This window comes from Sorex araneus, chromosome X, assembly GCF_027595985.1.
Source record: "Sorex araneus isolate mSorAra2 chromosome X, mSorAra2.pri, whole genome shotgun sequence".
In the NCBI taxonomy this organism is placed as follows: Eukaryota; Metazoa; Chordata; class Mammalia; order Eulipotyphla; family Soricidae; genus Sorex; species Sorex araneus.
In genome coordinates, this window is record NC_073313.1 from 25750204 (window position 1) to 25770597 (window position 20394).

Sequence of the window (20394 nt, forward strand, 5' to 3'; positions counted from 1 at the left end):
ACTTTTACCTTGCCCTAACTAAATCCTTTAAAAAGTATTGCTTTTTTGTTGTTCTCTCCATGGGATGCAATGCTCTCTAAATGGCTACTCATACTGGGTTGGTTGTTGGGACGGGGTTCCTCAGTGGAGCTTTTGCTGTTTATTGTACTTTTGCTTTCTTTAGTACCTGTGGCTCTGGAGCTTGTGCCATTGACTCCCCGAATATTTTTCTTGCTGCTATCCTTAGACTTGGAGTCCATGCCATAATCCATTAAATATTTGAATTCTGGCTCACAGCATTATTTTCTACCCTGCTATCACTGTGGGTGAAGTTAATAAGGAAGACCTGTATAACAACTAGATATCTTCATATCTTGATATCCTGTGTGTTAATGAGCTTCACTTCCATTCTGCTCAGCAACCTACTCTCATAAAAATAGCCTGTCACCACTTAGAATGGTTTCTTTTCTGAAATCTAAAAACTTTGCACATCTTATATTTCCATAATACCCTGCATTTCTTCCAGTTCTTTCCAATACATTATCCATTTCTCCTCTTTGAACTGTTACATCTTTGGTCCCATTACCCCTCTAGTTTATTCCTCTTAGGCCCCTTACATTTGTCTTTCTATAGACTATTAGTCTCTTCATGATTTTGTCAATATACTTACTTCATCCTGCACCGTTATTGTTTCATTGTATTCATCAAAATGAAACTAAATAAAAGCCTAGCAATCCTCCCAAGTATTTGTAACTTTCAATACCGGGTATCTCTGTGTCCTTGGAGAGGGTTTCATTCCCTTCGTTAGTGCTGCTCCAGATGTATTATTTCTGTCATTAGCAGGCTGTCAGCACTGATTCTTTCCCATTCATTTCAGCATATGTGAAAATTTCCACTCAGCTCAAACTTGCTGCCCCACCATCTCTTCACTTATTTTGTGTACAGCTCTACCTGCTGCTATGTATGTCACAAGAGAATAGCAGATTAGTCTGCTTCTTTAATAACATCTATTTTCATGAAAGGGGGGCTGTTTCAACAGAGGCTATCTTCTGCTAGCTAAAACAAAGACTTTCTACCCATTTTCTGGATGTCAGTCCCTCCTGACTTAGGGATTGCATTTTCCAATTTTTGTCTGCTCTTCTGTGCTTAATTCTGTAAGTTAAAGTACCCCCAAGCCCTCTCATTAGTCTTTCCCTTTCAGAAACTGTAACCTTTTCTTTCTCTTATAGAAAAGCTTCCTGATGATGTTACTTATAGGTAATTGTTTCACTTCCTTATATGCAACCCATTGTGATATCTAAATTTGTTCCAAGATCTGATTCTTGGAAATAGAAACACTGTTTGCAATGACTAATGGAAGAAAATTCTTGTTTAAAGAGTGCAAAATGACCTGTTTTTGCATTTTAAAGGGAAGTGATTGATTTGAAATAGTGACAATTGGTATAATAGATATTTTTTAAATGTGAATAAATACTCTGTGTATAGCCATTATTGCAAGTAGCAACTAGAAACATTGCCTGTAAGATTGAGCTCATTTGCCAGAGTCCTCAAAACAACCAGTTTGTGCTTTTGAGAGGAAAGCTGTACATAGCAGCTATTATCAGATCTGCAGATAGAATTTTTAAATTTTGAAAAGAGAAAAGTCTAATATAAATGAAGGCTGTCTACCTTGGGTGAAGAATCAGAGTGCCAGTAGAAAGAACAGAAACAGACTCAACAACAAAAATCGAACTTGTATAAATTCACAAAAATATGGACAAGTTGCTGCAGAAATAAAGGACAGGGTTGATAAGTTTCCTGCAATTCAGATTCTAGTAACAATTCTTCATTGGTATTAGTGTATGACTAAGAGGAGAATATTAACTTAGTTGTGAAGCTTTGGTACTGATGTTTTTGTAATTAAAGGCATGAAGTTATGTTGAAATTTGTAGATGGAAGGGGCAAAATGTCCGTGAGGAAAAGAGGCCAGAACTAGGCCTGATTTTGCCCAGAAATATTGTTTTTGGCAAATGTAAACAAGATGGAGACAGGCACCAAGATGCATTTGGTTAAAGTACTTAATTTCTGCTAACGTGCACTTTGACCTGTGATAGAATCAGTACAAAATCCAAAGTTTGCTTTGCTGAATAAGACAGAAAGCAAAAGACAATGTGGTGAATCTCTGAAGTCCTTTAAAATACTTGCTTTTAGAGAATCGTGTACCCAGGTTTGACATTTAGCATTATTTATCATTTTCACTTATGCTTTATAGGTACCAGAGTCAGCGTTGCTCAACATTGGCTTGTTCCTAGTTTGCCTGCACCAGTGCTGTTCAGTATGCTGGCTGCACTGGGGGCAGCTTTGAAATCTTTTAACGCTTACCTGGGGAGCTTTGAAATCTATCGGTTTAATCAGCTAAACCAAAAGTCTTGGGATTGAGGCTCAGGTATGGGAAAATTTCAAAAAGTCCCCAGGTGTTACTAATGTCGTAGAGCCAGAATTGGACACACTGGGCTATTGCCTTACTGAAGGCCATGTACTTAATCTTGTTTGAAAAATCTGCTCCCCACCCCACCCCTTGGTTGACTGAGTTGCCCTTGGATGAGTTATGTTTTTGTGTTTATTTTCAGAAAGCAGTCTGTCGTGGGTGCATATGCTCTCTGAGCCCATGTGCTGCCTGTGCCCATGTGTTGCTGTCAAGCTCATGTGGTGCTGGAGTACATGTGTCCCCGTCATCTCCCCTCTTGAGGTGCAAACTTTCATACTTTCAGATCTAATGCTGGATCGTGTAAGGCTAGATGCCCTCTCCACTCTGGGGAAGGCCACGCTCTCTCTTGAGTGCGTTATTCTCTCTCTATCCCTGCCCTACTTCCTCAAAACTTCCAAAGAAAACTGTTATAATTTAAAAAAAGAAGAAAAGAAAAAGGGAAAAAGCAGTCTGTTTTCAAATTTCTAAGGTATCAGGGACACTTTTTTGTAGCTTCAAAGGATGAGGAGTAATTGTCAAATGATGTATCTTAAAAGTCCCTTATGGCTAGCAAGGGCTTTCTGTATGGTTTCCCCTTGGTATATGAATGCACAGTTCCTCCCTCAGCCTTGATTGACCATACTAGTAATCATTTGGGGCAATTTTTAAAAATGTTAATTACTTAGCAGGGTCTCAGCCCCAGAAATTCTAATGGAATTGTTCTGGGGGATAGCCTGGATATGGGTCTTAAAAAAACAGCAACAACAACAGTTCCCTGTGAACACAGGCTTGATATTGAGAATTTGGAGAGGAGTGAGGGTTTGGGGCCACACCCAGCATTGCTCAGGGCTTATTCCTGGTTCTGTGCTCAGGGACTACTCCTGGCAGGTCTTGTGGGACCATAGAGGGTCTTGAGGATCAAACCCAAGTCAGCCACTACCCGTATATCACTCCACCTCTCTATCTCTCTCATTTTAAAAATAATTTCTTTTGAAAGAAAAACTTGTGTTTAACTAGTGACAATAAAGCAGAAGAGAGAAGCTATTGATTTTGTGGAGGTGGTGGGGGGAACCAACATACAATTAGTTTTTATTGCAGTGCTACAAAATTGCCAGCATCCTTTTTTTTTGTACTGAATTTTTTTAAAAAAATTATTGAATCACTGTGAGATAGTTACAAGCTTTCATGTTTGGGTTACAGTCACACAATGATCAAACACCCATCCCTCCACCAAGTGCACAGTATCCTTCTTAAAGAAAACATTTCAATAGAATTGACATCCTGGCACAGACATGAAGCCCGTTTTTTTTTTCATTTGCAAACAGTTGCCACTGGGGGTCACCATTACAATTGCAAAGCTTTGCCTGCTGGTTTCAGGCTATGGAGGCAAGTTGCCTAAAATGAGGGTAATTTTGGAGGAAGCATTTGGAGCTCTCAAGCACTTTCTTGTCCTCAGTTTCTCGGGAGGCAGTGTTCAAATGCAAAGATAAAGACTTGTGTTTTGTGCATAGGATAGTCACCTTGGGGACAAGGGATTCCAGAAATTGCCTCAGAGATGAAACAGTTCTTTCCGATTCCAGTGCTTTTCTGAGGGCTGCACTAAGCCCCCAAAAGGAGTATTAACATGCGCTTCTCTGCCAATTTTGAATTTTTCAAAAATGTAACTAAGTTCTGCTGCAGCCCGCTTTGTTTTTGTATCAGTCTTGTTTTATTTTGTGAGCACCGACCCTTGCTGTCTCAGGGTATTAGTCAATACATTGTTTCTGCCTAGAAAATCCCCTCAGCTGTTTGCGTCTAACATATTAAATCACTGTCATTGCTGTGACACAAGGGAAATCTAATAAATAACCACACTGAAGCCAGAGCCCCCTAGAGTGGGAGTCAGCATAGGACAAACCACTTTTGCAGCACACAGGATGTGTTGAAGTAAATCCTGCAGCCCAGACTGGTTAGGGGGCTGACAGCAGATGGCACTCCGGGCTGCATCTTAAACAGGCTGGGCCAACTAAGCCAGAGTTGATTTCACTCGTGTCACACGTCTCCCAAGCAAATCCCTTGCCACACACCCCTCCATATCATCACTGGTGGCTCAGCACATGTATTAACGTTTTTTTTTTGTTTGTTTGTTTTTTTGGTTTTTTTGCTTTTTGGGTCACACTTGGCGATGCACAGGGGTTACTCCCGGCTCATGTACTCAGGAATTATGGGAACTGAACCCGGGTTGGCAGCCTGTAAGCCAAAAGCCCTACCTACAGTGCTATCGCTCCAAACCCTATGTGATTAACATTTACTCAGCATTCCCACTGAGGGAGTCATGGTCAAACAATGCAGAAGACAAAGTGATTGCCCTCAAGGCCAGCTTCCTGGGCTGTGACCTGCACACTCAGGGCATTAGATCTCCTCCCAGAGTAGTAGAAGTACCCTCTCTGCCTCCACCACCCCCAGTCTTGAACTTCCTGAAACTTTTCAAACAAGAAGTCCTACATTGTCATTTGTTTTGGCCTGGCAAGTTATATAGCAATTGTACCTGCCCTTAAGTGACATGTGCCACGGAAGGAGACAGGAGGACTGGTTCATGGTTGGAAGCTTGCCACGGTGGTGGCTTTGGGGAGGGCAGTTAGGATAGAGAATGGAGGCAGAAACAGAATTTCAGACATGAATTAGTTAACATTTCAAATGTGAGAAAAGATGTCAAATTCTCAGACCACTTGGGGCTGGTAATGTAGCTCAGTAATAGAGTGAATCTTTGCATGTATGGCTTCCTCGGGGGAGAGAGAAAGAGATGGAGAGGGGCAGGGAGTAGAAGAGAGAGGGAAGCAGGAGGGGAGGAGAAGGAGAGGGAGTGAGGGAGGGATGGAGAGAGAGAGACAGAGAGAATCTTGATTGATTTGAATCACCCTACTTAGTAAAAACTCTCTGGCTTCTACTTTTGTAATGCTAGGTAGAGGCAGGCGAATTGTTGAATGGAGTATGCTGAAATAAGGGCTTTGGAGTTATTATTCTCAATTGCCATTGTAATATTTGGATTTTAGTATTTTGGCAGTTAATGTGGTTCTTGCTCTTATTTTGTATATGGCTTGTATTAATTATGGTAAAATATATATTTTATTTTATTTTTTTAATTTAATAGTTTATTTTTAATTAGTGAGTCAACGTGAGGGTACAGTTACAGATTTATACATTTTTGTGCTCATGTTTCTCCCTTACAAAGTTTGATAACCCATCCCTTCACCAGTGCCCATTCTCCACCACCAGTAAACCCAACATCCCTCCCCCCCTCCCCAGTCCTGTCTCCCCCCACCCCACACTGCCACTATGGCAGGGTGTTCCCTTTTGTTCTCTCTTTCTGATTAGGTGTTGTGGTTTGCAATAAAGGTGTTGAGTGGCCATTGTGTTCAGTCTCTAGTCTATATTGGGCCCGCATCATCTTTCCCCCACATGACCTCCAATCACACTTTACTTGGTGTTCCCTTCTCTGAGTTGCCCAGAGTGAGAGACCAGCCTCCAAGCCATGGAGACAACCTCCTGGTACTTATTTCTACTATTCTTGGGTGTTAGTCTTATAGTCTGTTATTCTATAGTCCACAGATGAGTGCAATCTTCCTATGTCTGTCTCTCTCTTTCTGACTCATTTCACTTAGCATAATACTTTCCATGCTGATCCACTTATATGCAAACGTCATGACCTCATTCTTTCTAACAGCTGCATAGTATTCCATTGTATAGATGTACCAGAGTTTCTTCAACCAGTCATCTGTTCTAGGTGTTTTTTCCAGATTCTGGCTATTGTAAACAGTGCTGCGATGAACATATAAATGCAGATGTCATTTCGACTATACTTTTTGGCTTTTCTGGGATATATTCCCAGCAGTGGTATTGCTGGGTCAAATGGGAGCTCAACCTCTAGTTTTTTGAGAATCGTCCATATTGTTTTCCAAAAGGGCTGAACTAGCCGACATTCCCACCAGCAGTGTAGAAGGGTCCCTTTCTCCCCACATCCTCTCCAACAGCGGTTGCTTTTGTTCTTTTGGATGTGTGCAAGCCTCTGTGGTTTGAGGTGGTATCTCATGGTTGTTTTGATCTGCATCTCTCTGATGATTAGTGATGTAGAGCACTTGGTAAAATATATATTTTAGAAAATGATGAGAAATACAACCTGGGTAGAACAGTAGGTAGAATAAAAGAGAAATGGATGAGCCTTTGGGAGTCATGAAATCTAAACATGTCTCTAAGTGACTCATACTAGAGGAGAAAGGAAAATATATTTGCAGTTCTTTAGAGCAGCATTTCTCAACCAGAGACCATCTGGCCTTCTTTGGGACCCCAGGATAGTCCATGGATGGCCATGGGTGAAAAGTGCATAAATGGAGGGGTCAACAGCTAGGACAAAGGAGCCACAATAAGGAAACAATATCAGAAGGAGCCATGCTTGGAACAAGATTGAGAAACACCGATTTAGTGGATAGTTTGAACATACTGGGTAAAACTCTCGTTGGAGCTTAAATACCTGGAAAGAAGACCATTTTATTCTTGATGTCAAGCAAAGAGAGAAATGTACTGTGCAATACTTCTGCCATTGTGAAAGATCAGATCAGATCCAGAAACCACAGGCACTCAATTTTGGGGACTTAGTGTCAACATTATTCGTTATACAGTGCTCAATAACAACCATCAATCCTGCTTAATATTCCAGTTAGCTCTACTTCCTCTATCTGAACTATGAGTTCATTAAGATATTTTTGGTCAAATCTGAGGTAGAATGAGGAGGAAAGCATAAGGTAGGGAGATGGTGAACGATGCTCACCTCTCTCACAGTAAGGTGCTCTTGGATTGTGGGCTCTCTGGGTTTGAATGTGTAACTTTAACTCTCTGTGTATCTAATAATTGTTCAGGGACTTGGAATAAACTTGACACCATGGGCCTAGGAGTGAAGGTACATTTCTAAGGAGGAGATAAGTTTCAAATAATGTCCGAAAATTATTGCACAATATTCTTTGATCCCTATCATCCTGCCCTAGTTATGAATCTAGAAATGAAGGTTGTTTGAAGTGTTAGGATGATGCAGTCAACAAGGTTGGAAGATGTCTGAGGGAAACTGTGTCTGAATTTTCTTTATAAAGCAACCATTGTCACATAGATAAGGTCTTTTGGGGTCATGACAAGAAAATTGAATCTCTAACATAAACAGTCCGTTGACATTTTCATATAGTGTGATTCCTATTCATAAGTCAGCTGGTACATCTGTGATTTCTTGATGAAACACTGAAAAGAGTTGAAGCTTTTAACTTTAGAACTGAGCATGCCTCAGATTTAACTCTACTGTATCTAACATATCTCCCTGCTTCTCCACTTGCCCCATTAAGGTCAACTTTCAACTCAGCAGCTGGAGTTGACTTTTTACATTTTATTTTATGGGTTTTGGGGCCTAATGTAATGGTGTTCTGAGAGTTATTCCTGGCTCAGTGCTTGGAGATGCCTCTTGGTGGTGTTCTGGGGACTATGGTGCCAGGGCTCAAACCTGGGTCTCTGGTTTAAAAGGCTGTGCTTAGCCCATTGTGCTATCCTTTTGACCCGTTAGCCCAATTTTAAACACAAATTTAAATTATGAGGCTGGTGAGGTTTGGAAACTGAAAGGTCCTCTCTGTCATTGGATTTCTGGGTTGCTTCCATATCTTGATATAGTCTCTGGGAAAGTTTAGCAGCTTCTCTGGCAAATAAAATAAAATAATGGTATTGTCCAGAAATATCACACCTAGGTACTTACCCAAGAGAAATAGGTCTTTGCACAAACCTATGTACAGATGCTCACAGACTTTATTATAAAGACTCCAAATGAGAAACCACTAAAAACAAATGGTAGTCAACAGAAACTGTGAAATACTACTCAGCAATTTAAAAAACAAACATGACAGAAATGTGCAACAACATGGGTAATTCTCAAAGTATTACACTGAGTTAAATAAGACAGAAAAAAGACTACCCTAGATAGGATTCGATGGATAGGAGTCTCTAGAAAAGATCAAAAGATAGTAACAATTGCATGAGACAACCAAACTAAAGGAGGAGCAAGGGAGAGAGAAGGATTGTGGTAGACATGCATTGGTACTTAGATAATGGGTATGACATAGTAACATATATTTGAAGAGATTGCAACTGTATTCCTAAGGCATATACATAAGTTATTGTAAACCACTGCCACAAAACAGACACTCTGTCATATTCCTGCATGCAGTGCATTAGAGTTCCAGACATACAGCATGTATTTTGAGGTTTATTGTTTTTAGTTTATCCCTCCTCACAGGCACAGAAATTCTCTTCTTTCTCTCATTTTCTCTCCTTATTGCTTCCTCCTGTATCCTCATTGCTGAGAAGGGTTATTGAATCCATGAACTACCCTGGGAAGTCCTCTTTCCATGAGCAGTTTATATAACAGCAGAGATAATGCCCAAGACTCTTTTGCATATGGATATGGTCTGAGTTCCATTAGTGTCACTGGTAGTTGTGGTTTGGAGGATCTAGAATTCATATTTACTGTTACAATACATTCAGTTGTCTCAAAAACATGTATTGAACTGTTTTGTGTCATTACGGTGTTGATAACATTATAAAGACTTCATGAACCCATGTATTTTATAGTACTATGAAGATTTTTAGAGCATTATAAATACATACGTGAATGATATATATGTAGCAAGGTACTTTTGGGGGGAAGCTTACTATAAGGGGAGATAGTCACATAAAAGACACAAGTACAAAGCAGTGTAATATGTGTGCCAAGTACTGAAATGGAAGGCAGGAAACAGATAGAGTATAGTTGTAAGTGTGTGTCATAGACATGAAAAAAAATGCTACACATTGCTAGTCACCAGGGAGATGCAAATCAAAACAACAATGTGATATCATCTCACACCACAGAGACTGGCACACATTCAAAATAACAAAAGCAACCAGTGCTGGCGTGGATGTGGGGAAAAAGGGATGCTCTTTCACTTTTGGTGGGAATGCCGACTGGTCCAGCCTTCTGGAAAACAATATGTACAGTCCTTCAAAAACTAGAAATTGAGCTTTCATATGACCCCACAATACTACTTCTGCGAATATATCCTGAGGTTGCAAAAAAGCACAGTAGAAATGACTTCTGTACCTATATGTTCATTGCAGCACTGTTCACAGTAGCTAAAATATGGAAACAACCCAAGTGCCCTAAAACAGATGACTGGTTAAAGAAAGTTTGGTACATCTACACAATGGAATACTATGCAGCTGTTAGGAGAGATGAAGTCATGAAATTTGCTTATAAATGGATAGACATGGAGAGTATCATGCTAAGTGAAATGAGTCAGAAAGAGAGGGACAGACATAGAAGGACTGCATTCATCTGTGGAGTATAGAGTAACATCACATGAGCTTGACACCCAAGGACAGTATATGCAAGGGCCAGGAGGATTGCCCCATATCTGGAAGCCTGCTTCATGAGCGGAGGGGAGAAGGCAGATGGAATAGAGAAAGGATCACTAAGAAAATGATGACTGGAGGAATCAGTTGGGCTGGGAGATGTGTGCCAAAAGTAGATAATGGACCAAACATGATAACCCCTCAGTGTCTGTGTTGCAAGCCATAATGCCCAAAAGTAGAGAGAGACTATGGGGAATATTGTCTGCCATGGATGTAGGGGGAGGGTGGAAAAGGGGGGATTATACTGGGGATATTGGTGGTGGTGAATGTACACTGGTGGAGGGGTGGGTGTTTTATCATTGTGTGATTGTAACTCAAACATGAAAGCTTATAACTATCTCACGGTGATTCAATAAATTTTTTTTATAGTGTGTGTGATGGGGAGTGGTCCTTTGCTCAAGTGGGCACCTGCACCGTTTTCATTGTAAGACTTGTTGTTACTGTTTTTGGCATATTGAATACTCCACAGGTAACTTATGAGGCTCTGCCGTGCCAGTGGGATACTCTTAGTAGCTTGCTGGGATCTCTGAAAGGGACGGAGGAATCAAACCCAGGTCGGCCACGTGCACAGTAAACGCCCTACCTGCTGTGCTATTGTTACAGTCCATTTATAAAAATGAGACCAACAGTGTTGTAGAAAAGAAGAAAAACTTGAATTGCACCTTTACTCATAGTTGGGTAATCCCTTCCTTTATTAGACAATGCTAATAAAAGTTAAAACAATATCAAAAGATAACTGTTTTGTTCATTGGTATACTAAAGCTTGCCTCCATGAGTGTTGTAAGAGTGTGTGCCTCTCATTGCTTCCTTAATACTCTGATGTCTGGATGTATCAATGAATGGCATCTTTTCATTGCCTGAGTATCCCTCAAGGGAGTAGAGGTAATAGGCAGGAAGTCTCGATTTGTCCCACTACTTGAATTGTAATATTTGATGGAGAAAATGAAACAGATCTCTACCATTTCCTGTAGGAAAGTGCCAAAGAGAGATGGTGCAAAGAAGGTTGGGAAAATAGTTGTATCTCAGCCTGGAGCCATTAAGCCCTTGTATAAAAGATTACTAACATGCTGTTACAGGTTGTCTTGGGTGCTATTTTTTTTTTTGCTTTTTGGGTCACACCCAGCGATGCTTAGGGGTTACTCCTGGCTTTGCACTCAGGAATTACTCCTGGTGGTGCTTGGGGGACCATATGGGATGCCGGGGATCGAACCCGGGTCGGCCGCTTGCAAGGCGAACGCCCTACCCGCTGTGCTATCGCTCCGGCCCGCTATTTATTTTTTTAAATCAAGATCAGTTTAATCAAGATACAACAATCTTCACATACTTTCTTCTAAGAAAACTTTGATCATTTTTAGCAGATGATTCATAATAAACAATACAAATAAATAATTTAGGGCTCGCTATTGGTGTAGGCTTGGGTGCTGGGGGGGAATTCAAAATATTGGTGTTGGTAAGGTATAATGATGCTGGGATTGGTTTTGGAATATTGAACACAATAAATTTTTGTGAACAACTTTATAGAAATAAAATTACAAAGAAATAATTTTAGAACAGATGATTTCACTTGATCTCTTAAGTTGAGGACATAGAAAACAGTATAATATTTACACAAATAACCTCTTATCTTGCAGAGATTGTTTGCAATGTTGCATGTAACAATCCCCCCTTGTAAGCAAAAGTTTGTCAGTAATTATATCAAGGGGTGGGATTTATTTTTTCATGCCTTATGTTTGTGCTCTTATTGTGATTTGATTTTCTTATTCTGGTTTATTTCACTTAGTATCAAAACTTTAGTTCAAATCACATCATTGCATATAGCAGAGTCTTGCCTTTTCACAGCAGAGTAGTATTCCATTGTGTTTATATATTATCCCATCTGCACAGTTTTCCATAAAAGTAGAGGTGGAAGGAATAGTTGCAACAGACTACTCTCACCTATTTTCTACTGAGCAGAACTATTTGTGTGGCATCAGTCTAAGTGGAAGGGAGACTGTAAATACAGGGTTGCAAATAGAATATTTGGTGAGCACTATCTTGATATAAATAATGAGGTTGGTCAGTGACGTAAACTCAGTTCTATTTTGTTACAAAATCAGTACCATTTTCAACCTAAACCTCAGCCAAAAAATTTCTGAGGCACATAGTCTCTGGAATCAAAGTCAGATATTAGGGAGAGTCTAGATATTAAATTTTACCAAACGAGGCTGCTTATCAGGGTAGACCACCAAGAGAGTCTAATAGGACCAATTTGAATAGATCAAATGGGAGCATTCTTATCTACAATAAGCATAACCCCGTAGAATAGGAGGCAAGTCATGAGGGGAAAGGAGTGGAAGGTTTAGAGGCAGAGAGAGTGTAATCGATAGAGATGTCAAAGTATAAAGGCTAGTGTAAATAAGGATTTAGAGACGTCCAGCAGCAATCAATATAGAGCAAGAGAAGATGGATTGAGGAGCAGACAGATAAAAGGCAGTTTAAGAACCAACCTGAGACATACCCCACTTAGCTGATAGCAGGCCATAGAATCTTCCCCATGTGCCAATTGTCAAAAGTCACGCTAGGCAGAAAATGTCCTTAATGTATCAAGGTATTGCCTTACAATTCAACAATAACTCCAAATTCTTTCACCAGCTTAACCAGGCCCATATCTTTTCTGTGTGCAAACCTTGTTACTGCTATAAACTATTCACAGATCTTTAGGTGTGCTGCCCTTTCTCACACCTAAATACTCTTAACTGGTGGACTGTTTCCTAGATGAGCGTTTTCCCCTCCAAAATAAAGCTAAAATAGTTTTCTCCAGAAGCTAAAATATTACTTTGTTGAAGCAGCAGGTACTAGGGAATGTGGTAAAAACATAGAAAAGAGACCTCTGTTCCCATGAAACCACAACATACTTTTATCGCTATCCTTGTCACTTTCTTTTGACTATCGATTTGGCTAGGTAAGAGCTACGTATTCTATCACATAGTATCAGCTTGACCCACAGATGATGTTTTATAAATACTTGTTGAATGAACAGAGCTACAGACTAGTGTATTTAGGTTACATTTGATGGCATAGATGAGGTCAATTGTATTTATTTAGGAATGAGTGTAGGACTATGGATGCAGCTGGGTGGGAGAGTACATGCTTTACATATGTAGGGTCCCATACTTATACACACAGTCTTACTGTTTTTTCTATTTTCTATACTTACATATACCTATACATTTTTTATCCCAATACTTCAAAATAAAAGAGTTATCAAAGTCAAGTCATAAGACACTACCAGTTTTATGGTTTGTGCATTTAATTATTTATTTTTCATTTCTGGGCTACACCTGGTGCACTGTAGCACTGTCATCCCATTGTTTATAAATTTGCTAGATCGGGCACCAGTAACATCTCCATTATGAGGCTTGTTACTGTTTTTGGCATATCAAATACACCACAGGTAGCTTACCAGGCTCTGCCATGTGGGTGGGATACTCTTGGTAGCTTGCTGGGCTCCCCAAGAGGGACAGAGGAATCGAATCTGGGTTGGCCACATGCAAGGCAAACACCCTACCCGCTGTGCTATCGGTGATCAGGAGCTATTTCAGTTCCTTGTTTGGCAGCTTTTCCTGGTGGTGTTTGCAAGGGTCATGTGGTGCTGGGGATGAAACCTGGTCTTCATGTAGACAACAAATACTCTGCAGCCCACTGAACTATCTCTATTGGTCACCATCAATTGTTTTAACAGTTTAATAAAAACAGTTGTTAATCAAGCAATTGATACCCAAACAGCCAAAGTAAGGACTGGGGTGGGGGATATTTATCAGCAGTAGGAAGAACAGGAATTTGCTCACATTCTCAGGACTGTAGGAACAAAGGAAGAGATTGGGATTATTAAAACAGAAACCTGAAGAAATTGTCTCAGTGGACTGCGTGTAGAATCCTGAAGATGGGGAGTGCTCATCATCTGCTACTGACATCTGGAACAGGGTAAAATAAAGACTGGCGTAGGTTCATGACAACACTACAAACCACAGTTAAAAGCTGCCACTGTAGACCAGAGAAGTAGTTCAGTAGGATAAAACATACTTTGCATGTAGGAGGCAAATTGTCCCCTGACAATTCTGGTAGCAACCACAGAGCATGCATCTGGCATTAGCCCCCAAGCTCTGCTGGGTGTGGCCCCAAACAAAGGATACAAACTGTTGTTGTTAGAAAAGAATCATTGTGAGAATGATTCCTATGAATAAGAAACAGGCATTTTTTTATTCTTCTAACAATCTTCTAACATGCCTTTTGGTGGCCCCTAACAGGAAGCAACCTGTCCAGCAGAAATGACATTCAAGAAAGAAAGTAAGCTGACATGCCCAGGAGGTAGCATGGGCAGAGGGCAGGGACCTTGGACATATCAGTTGTGAAGAGGTGCAGCATATGCATACATATAAACCACAGAGCCAACGACACTGTCATAATGAGACCCAAACTACAACAACAAAACTTAATAAATATGTCTATCAAGGAGTCAGTCTAGGGGCTGTATAGAAGGAAACTAGGGACACTGGTAGAGGGGCTCAAAATGAGCTGCAGGCTAGAAAAATAGGACAGGTGGAAGAACATCTGCCTTGAACACTGCCAATCCCAGTTCAATACTTGGCACTGCATGTGGTCGTCAGAGCACTTAGCGCCTCTGGTGTGCTCCCCTCAATGGGATTTTTGACTGATCAGCACAGAGGAATATTTGTAGGAAGATTTAAAGGAGATACGGTCTTGATAACTCAGATATAAAATGAGACAACTAACCATAAGACATTTTAAAATTTTTGCAGCTTGACTTCCATATGTGAACTCATCTTTACATAATTTCAATATTTTATACTTATTTGATATGAAAGCATAATTTATATGGGTATACATTATGTTTGGACTGAGCGATAGCACAGTGGGTGGGGCTTTTACCTTGCATGCAGCCGAACCGGGTTTGATTCCTCTGTCCCTCTCAGAGAGCCTGGGAAGCTTCCAAGAGTATCCTGACTACACGGCAGAGCCTGGCAAGCTACCCGTGGTGTATTTAATATGCCAAAAACAGTAAAAACAAGTTTCACAATGGAGACGTTACTGGTGCCCACTCGAGCAAATTGATGAACAATGGGATGACAGTGCTACAGTGTTATGTTATGTTCACACATTATGTTATATAATTATATAAGTATTATATAATTATATATAATTAACCCCAAGCTCTGCTTATATATGTATTATATAATACATAATACATTATGTTCATAATCATGTCAACAATTTCATAATAGTGTAGTATTTCCAATATCATAATTTATTCAATGTTTTCCAAAAAAATTGGGCATTTTTATAAATTCTGATTTATTGCTATTATAGATAAATCATTAACATCTGGGCCAGGAATGTGGCTCAGTGGTAGAGCACTTGTGCCTTGAATGTGTGAAGCTCTGGGTTTGACCCCAAGTACCACATGAGCTTCCTCTTCCAGCACTGTCAGGAGAATTCCCCAAGAACCAAGCCAGGAATCACCTCTGATCAGTGACCCTCCCCAACAAATCATGGGGAAAAACAAAGGCATATATTTTGAAGGCAATAGCAAAATAAATGATGGGATGCAGAAGATTTATAAACCCATCTTTTGTTATTCATTTCTCATTGGCTAAATATACTGTAGATTTTCAGGATATAGCCTCACAATTCTGCATGTGTATGACACTCACCTTACCCACCTGCAGAGCCTAGTACCATCCCACTGCCAAAAAGACATATCTACTCATTATGCCCATCCTCCTTGCCTTTTTATGTATTTGCAAGTACAGCTGTAAAGTTTATCTTTAAAACCTATAATTTTTCTCTTTAAACAAGAAATGGAACATAGTATAAAGCTGAAAGATTTCTTGGCTTGCTTATTTCTCAGGTTTAACTCTCTCTTTTTCTTTTAAAACACATTTATTTATTTATTTATTTATTTATTTATTTATTTATTTATTTATCTGTTTATTTATTAGGCTCTTTGGGTCACACCTGGCAATGCACAGGGATTATTCCTGGCTCTGCATGCAGGATCTGCATGCAAGCTATGCATGCAGGAATTATTGCTGGGGGTGCTTGAGATGGGGATCGAACCTAGGTTGGTCATGTACAAGGCAAATGCCCTACTTACTGTACTATCGCTCAGGCCCCACAGGCTAATTTTTTTTTCTTTTATTGAATCACCATGTGGAAAGTTACAAAGCTTTCAGGCTTAAGTCTCAGTTACACAATGCTCGAACACCCATCCCTTCACCAGTGCACATATTCCACCACCAAGAACCACGGTAAACCAGTCTCCCCCACCCCCCTGCACCCCAGCCCCCCACTACGCCTGTGTAGCTGATAAATTTCACTTTACTTTCTCTTTACTTTGATTACATACAAACAAAAAACACTCACTATTATTGTTTGGAGTTTCCTCCCCCAGATTTGGACTTGCTGGAAAGGAAGCATTTGATAATTTGTATTCCATTGCTGAGAATGAAGAGATATGAGGTTGTGTGGCCACAGTAGCGTCCGTGAGGTTCTGTGATGAACATGCAGGTGCAGATGTCATTTTGACTATACTTTTTTGCTTCTCCGGGGTATATTCCCAGGAGTGGTATTGCTGGGTCAAATGGGAGCTCGATTTCTAATTTTTTGAGAATCGGCCAAATTGTTTTCCAAAAGGGCTGAACCAGTCGGCATTCCCACCAGCAGTGTAGGAGGGTTCCTTTCTCCCCACATCCATGCCAACAGCGGTTGTTTTTGTTCTTTGGGATGTGAGCCAGTCTCTGTGGTGTGAGGTGGTATCTCATGGTTGTTTTGATCTGCATCTCCCTGATGATTAGTGATGAAGAGCATTTTTTCATGTGCCTTTTAGCCATTCGTATTTGAGAAAGTTTCTGTTCATTTCTTCGCCCCAATTTTTGATAGGGTTGGATGTTTTCTTTTTGTAGAGGTCAACCAATGCTTTATATACCCTTGGTATCAACCCTTTATTGGATGGGTATTGGGTGAATATCCTTTCCCATTCTGTAGATTGCCTTTGTATTCTGGTCACTGTATCTTTTGCAGTGCAGAAGCTTCTTAGTTTAATATAGTCCCATTTGTTTATCTCTGTTTCCACTTGGTTGGTCAGTGGCATGTCATCTTTGAAGATACCTTTATCTTCAATATCGTGGAGGGTTTTGCCGACCTTGTCTTCAATGTACCTTATGGTTTGTGGTCTGATGTTGAGGTCTTTAATTCATTTTAATCTGACTTTTGTGCATGGTGTTAGGTCGATGTCTAAGCCCATTTTTTTTGCATGTGGCTGGCACAGACTAAATTCTTATGGATCATTTAAGACAGTCACTGTCACTGTAATCCCTTTGCTCATCTATTTTGCTTGAGTGGGCACCAGTAACGTCTCCATTGTGAGACTTGTTATTGTTTTTGGCATATCGAATACGCCATGGGTAGCTTGCCAGGCTCTGCCGTGCGGGAGGAATACTCTCAGTAGTTTACCAGGCTCTCCAAGAGGGGCGGAGGAATCAACCCGGGTTGGCAGTGTGAAAGGCAAACACCCTACCTGCGGTAATATCGCTCCAACCCATTTAAGATAGTGATAAATGAAATAAAATAAAAGCACTAACTCAGAAAGACATGCAACCACTATAATTTATTGCAGTTATTTACACTATTCAAGATAGGAAAACTTCAGTGTCCATCAATGGATGCATCAGTAAGAAAGTTGTGGGTGATGGTCATGTGCCACATAACAGCATTTTGGCCAACCATGTACCACATATATGATAGTTATTCTTATAGATAGCCTATGTCTGGAAATATGCAATCTAGGTTTTGGAATTGCACTATATCCTGTTCATATATGACAAAGTTGCTCAGTGGTATCCCTTATTAAGCAAGTCATGGACATAAATATATACATCATGGAATATTATTCACGCACAAAATGAAATAAGTCTTGCTATTTCAACAATATGGATGGACCTTGAGGGCATCTTGCTAGGTGAAATAAGTCAGACAGAAACAGGAGCACTGAATGGTCTATTGCTGCAGTTGCCTCTAGAGCCACACCTGGCAGAGCTGAGGGGAGTGGCATCTGGTGGTAGGACCAAAACCAGGCTTCACGTGTGCAAGACATTGATTTAAATCAGTCTAGTATTTTTTCTTCCATCAGTTCCTGGAATCTCTTTTAGTTTTAAAGAACATAAAAAAGGCAGAAAATACAGAATGCTAGATTACAGCAATCAGTGTTTTTTTCAGATCATACAGAGGTTAAGGTGTTTGTCTTGTATTCAGCTGAACCTGGTCTTGGTTCAAAAGAGCTGGGAAGGAGTAAGCCTGAGCTCCACTGGGAATGGGCACCCAGCACCTCTCAAACAATGTAAGCACCGTCAAGAGAGAATTTTCCCCCTAAAACAAGATCTTTTATAATTTTTTTGTCTTTCTGTATAAACAAGAGAGATTTGTGGATTGCTGAAAGGGTAGCTGTGCTTTGGATCATTTTTAGAGTCACATTTCTGTTCTTATAAGGATGGGGTTTGCTAGACAAGCACATTCATTTTGAATTTTTAATTCTTGAAAAATGAATCACTGCATGAATGAGGTTGAGGCTGACCCACCCATCCAACTACAGCATTTTCAGTATGCTTTATAATATTGTGACAAGATCTTTAACCATAATGGAAATCAGAAGATTCTTAGAGTTGAGATTTAGAGCTTTAAGGTTTTGGAATGATTTCCTTCATAAATCTTTCCACAAACATTTGAGGACATTTTCTTTTCCCACTGGGTATGTAGTTTCATTTTGTACATGTGCTGCAGAAGTGAGCACTGTAGTTTCATTTTGTCTTAGGGCAGCACTGTAGCACTGTTATAGCACTGTCATCCCATTGTTCATGGATTTTCTCGAGTGGGCACCAGTAATATCTCCATTGTGAGACTTGTTTTTACTGTTTTTGGCATATTGAATATGCCACGGGTAGCTTGCCAGACTCTGCCGTGCAGGTGGGATACTCTCAGTAGCTTACTGGGCTCTCCAAAAGGGTTGAAGGAATAGAAACCGGGTTGACCATGTGCAAGGCTAGCGCCCTACCCACTGTGCTCTCTCCAGTCCCTCTTATGATAAATAACCTAAAAATAATTATTATCAGGCTCCAAATAGCAACTTCCAATTTGGCTGATTTTTGCCCATAGAGCTATTAAAAATTTTGATATCTTAGTTGGTTTTCGCTAGAATAAAAAGAAACAGTACATTTTCCCTGGAAGTGTGGAGCCACCCCATGGATATAGACGGTATCCTCAAAAAGAGTGCAAAAAGATGCTCCTCACCCAAGAATCAGAGCTACTCCCAAAAATAGCTGAAAGAAAAAAATCAAAGAATTCTCCAGAGAGCTGGCAACAGTCAGGAGACAGCTGCAAATGCAGTACAGCCTGCATTTCTGTCCCACCCTGTGTCCAGGGTCCTGTCCTAATGGTTGCCAAAATAAATTCTCATGACATTAAATATGACAAGATGGCAGTAGCTATCTCTGTGAGAGCAAAGATCAATAACAAATTGACATAGAAAAACAAATTTAAGTCATAATTCAGAGGTAAAATAATTCTTACAAATAGGATATTTTTTTGCCTACCAATCTGAATTTTGAGAACAAAAGTTGTCTTCTCTCAATTAGGCAGGACAGATAGTGAGATCTGGAAGACAGCTATGCTAACTACTATAATGCCAATGCCACCAAGAGAACTTTATAAGATTCCACCCCATTGGCCAGCTTCTTCCAGTTTCTCCAGGATTCTATCTACATTCTGTGGAGCAAGGGAGATGTTATTGTGGGTCTCATTCTGATCATTGGAAACTGTAGAGAGCTTGAGAAGTCTTTTTGTCTGCTTAGGCTTCCTAGGATATTTATGAAACCTTTTGTGAATTATATAGCCAGGGAGATGGGCTGCAAGCAACTGGGAAGCACACAAGTCTGTCCCATCACCAATCAGCGCCTTATGTGGACCTGGGACAAATGATCTCCATCCCTGCAGTAAAGGAAGAAACAGAATCATCTCTTTTTGTAGGGTAAAAAGCATACGTGAGGACTTTTCCAGAGGACCATGTGGTGCCAAGATTAAGACCTAAACTTCCCATATGCACAGCATATACTCAGTATTTTAATTTTTTCTTTTTGATTAACTTCATTAAATAATTAATTTAGTTATAGACATTCTATATTCCAACACCAATATCACCACCATTGTACCTTCCCACCACCATTATTTCCAATTTTCCCAACCACCCTGCGCCTGCTCCCATAGCAGGCCCTCAATAATTTATTTTATATTGCTTGTTATAAATAACTTGCTAAAAGGATGATCAAAAACTGTTTCCTTAGAAAAAAGTTAGTGAAGATTGTTGTATCTCACCATGGAGCCCTTAAGTCCTTATATAAGAGATTACTAAAATGTTACAGGTTAAGTCTATTGTGTTTACATTTTGTTACCCAGATTAGTTGCCT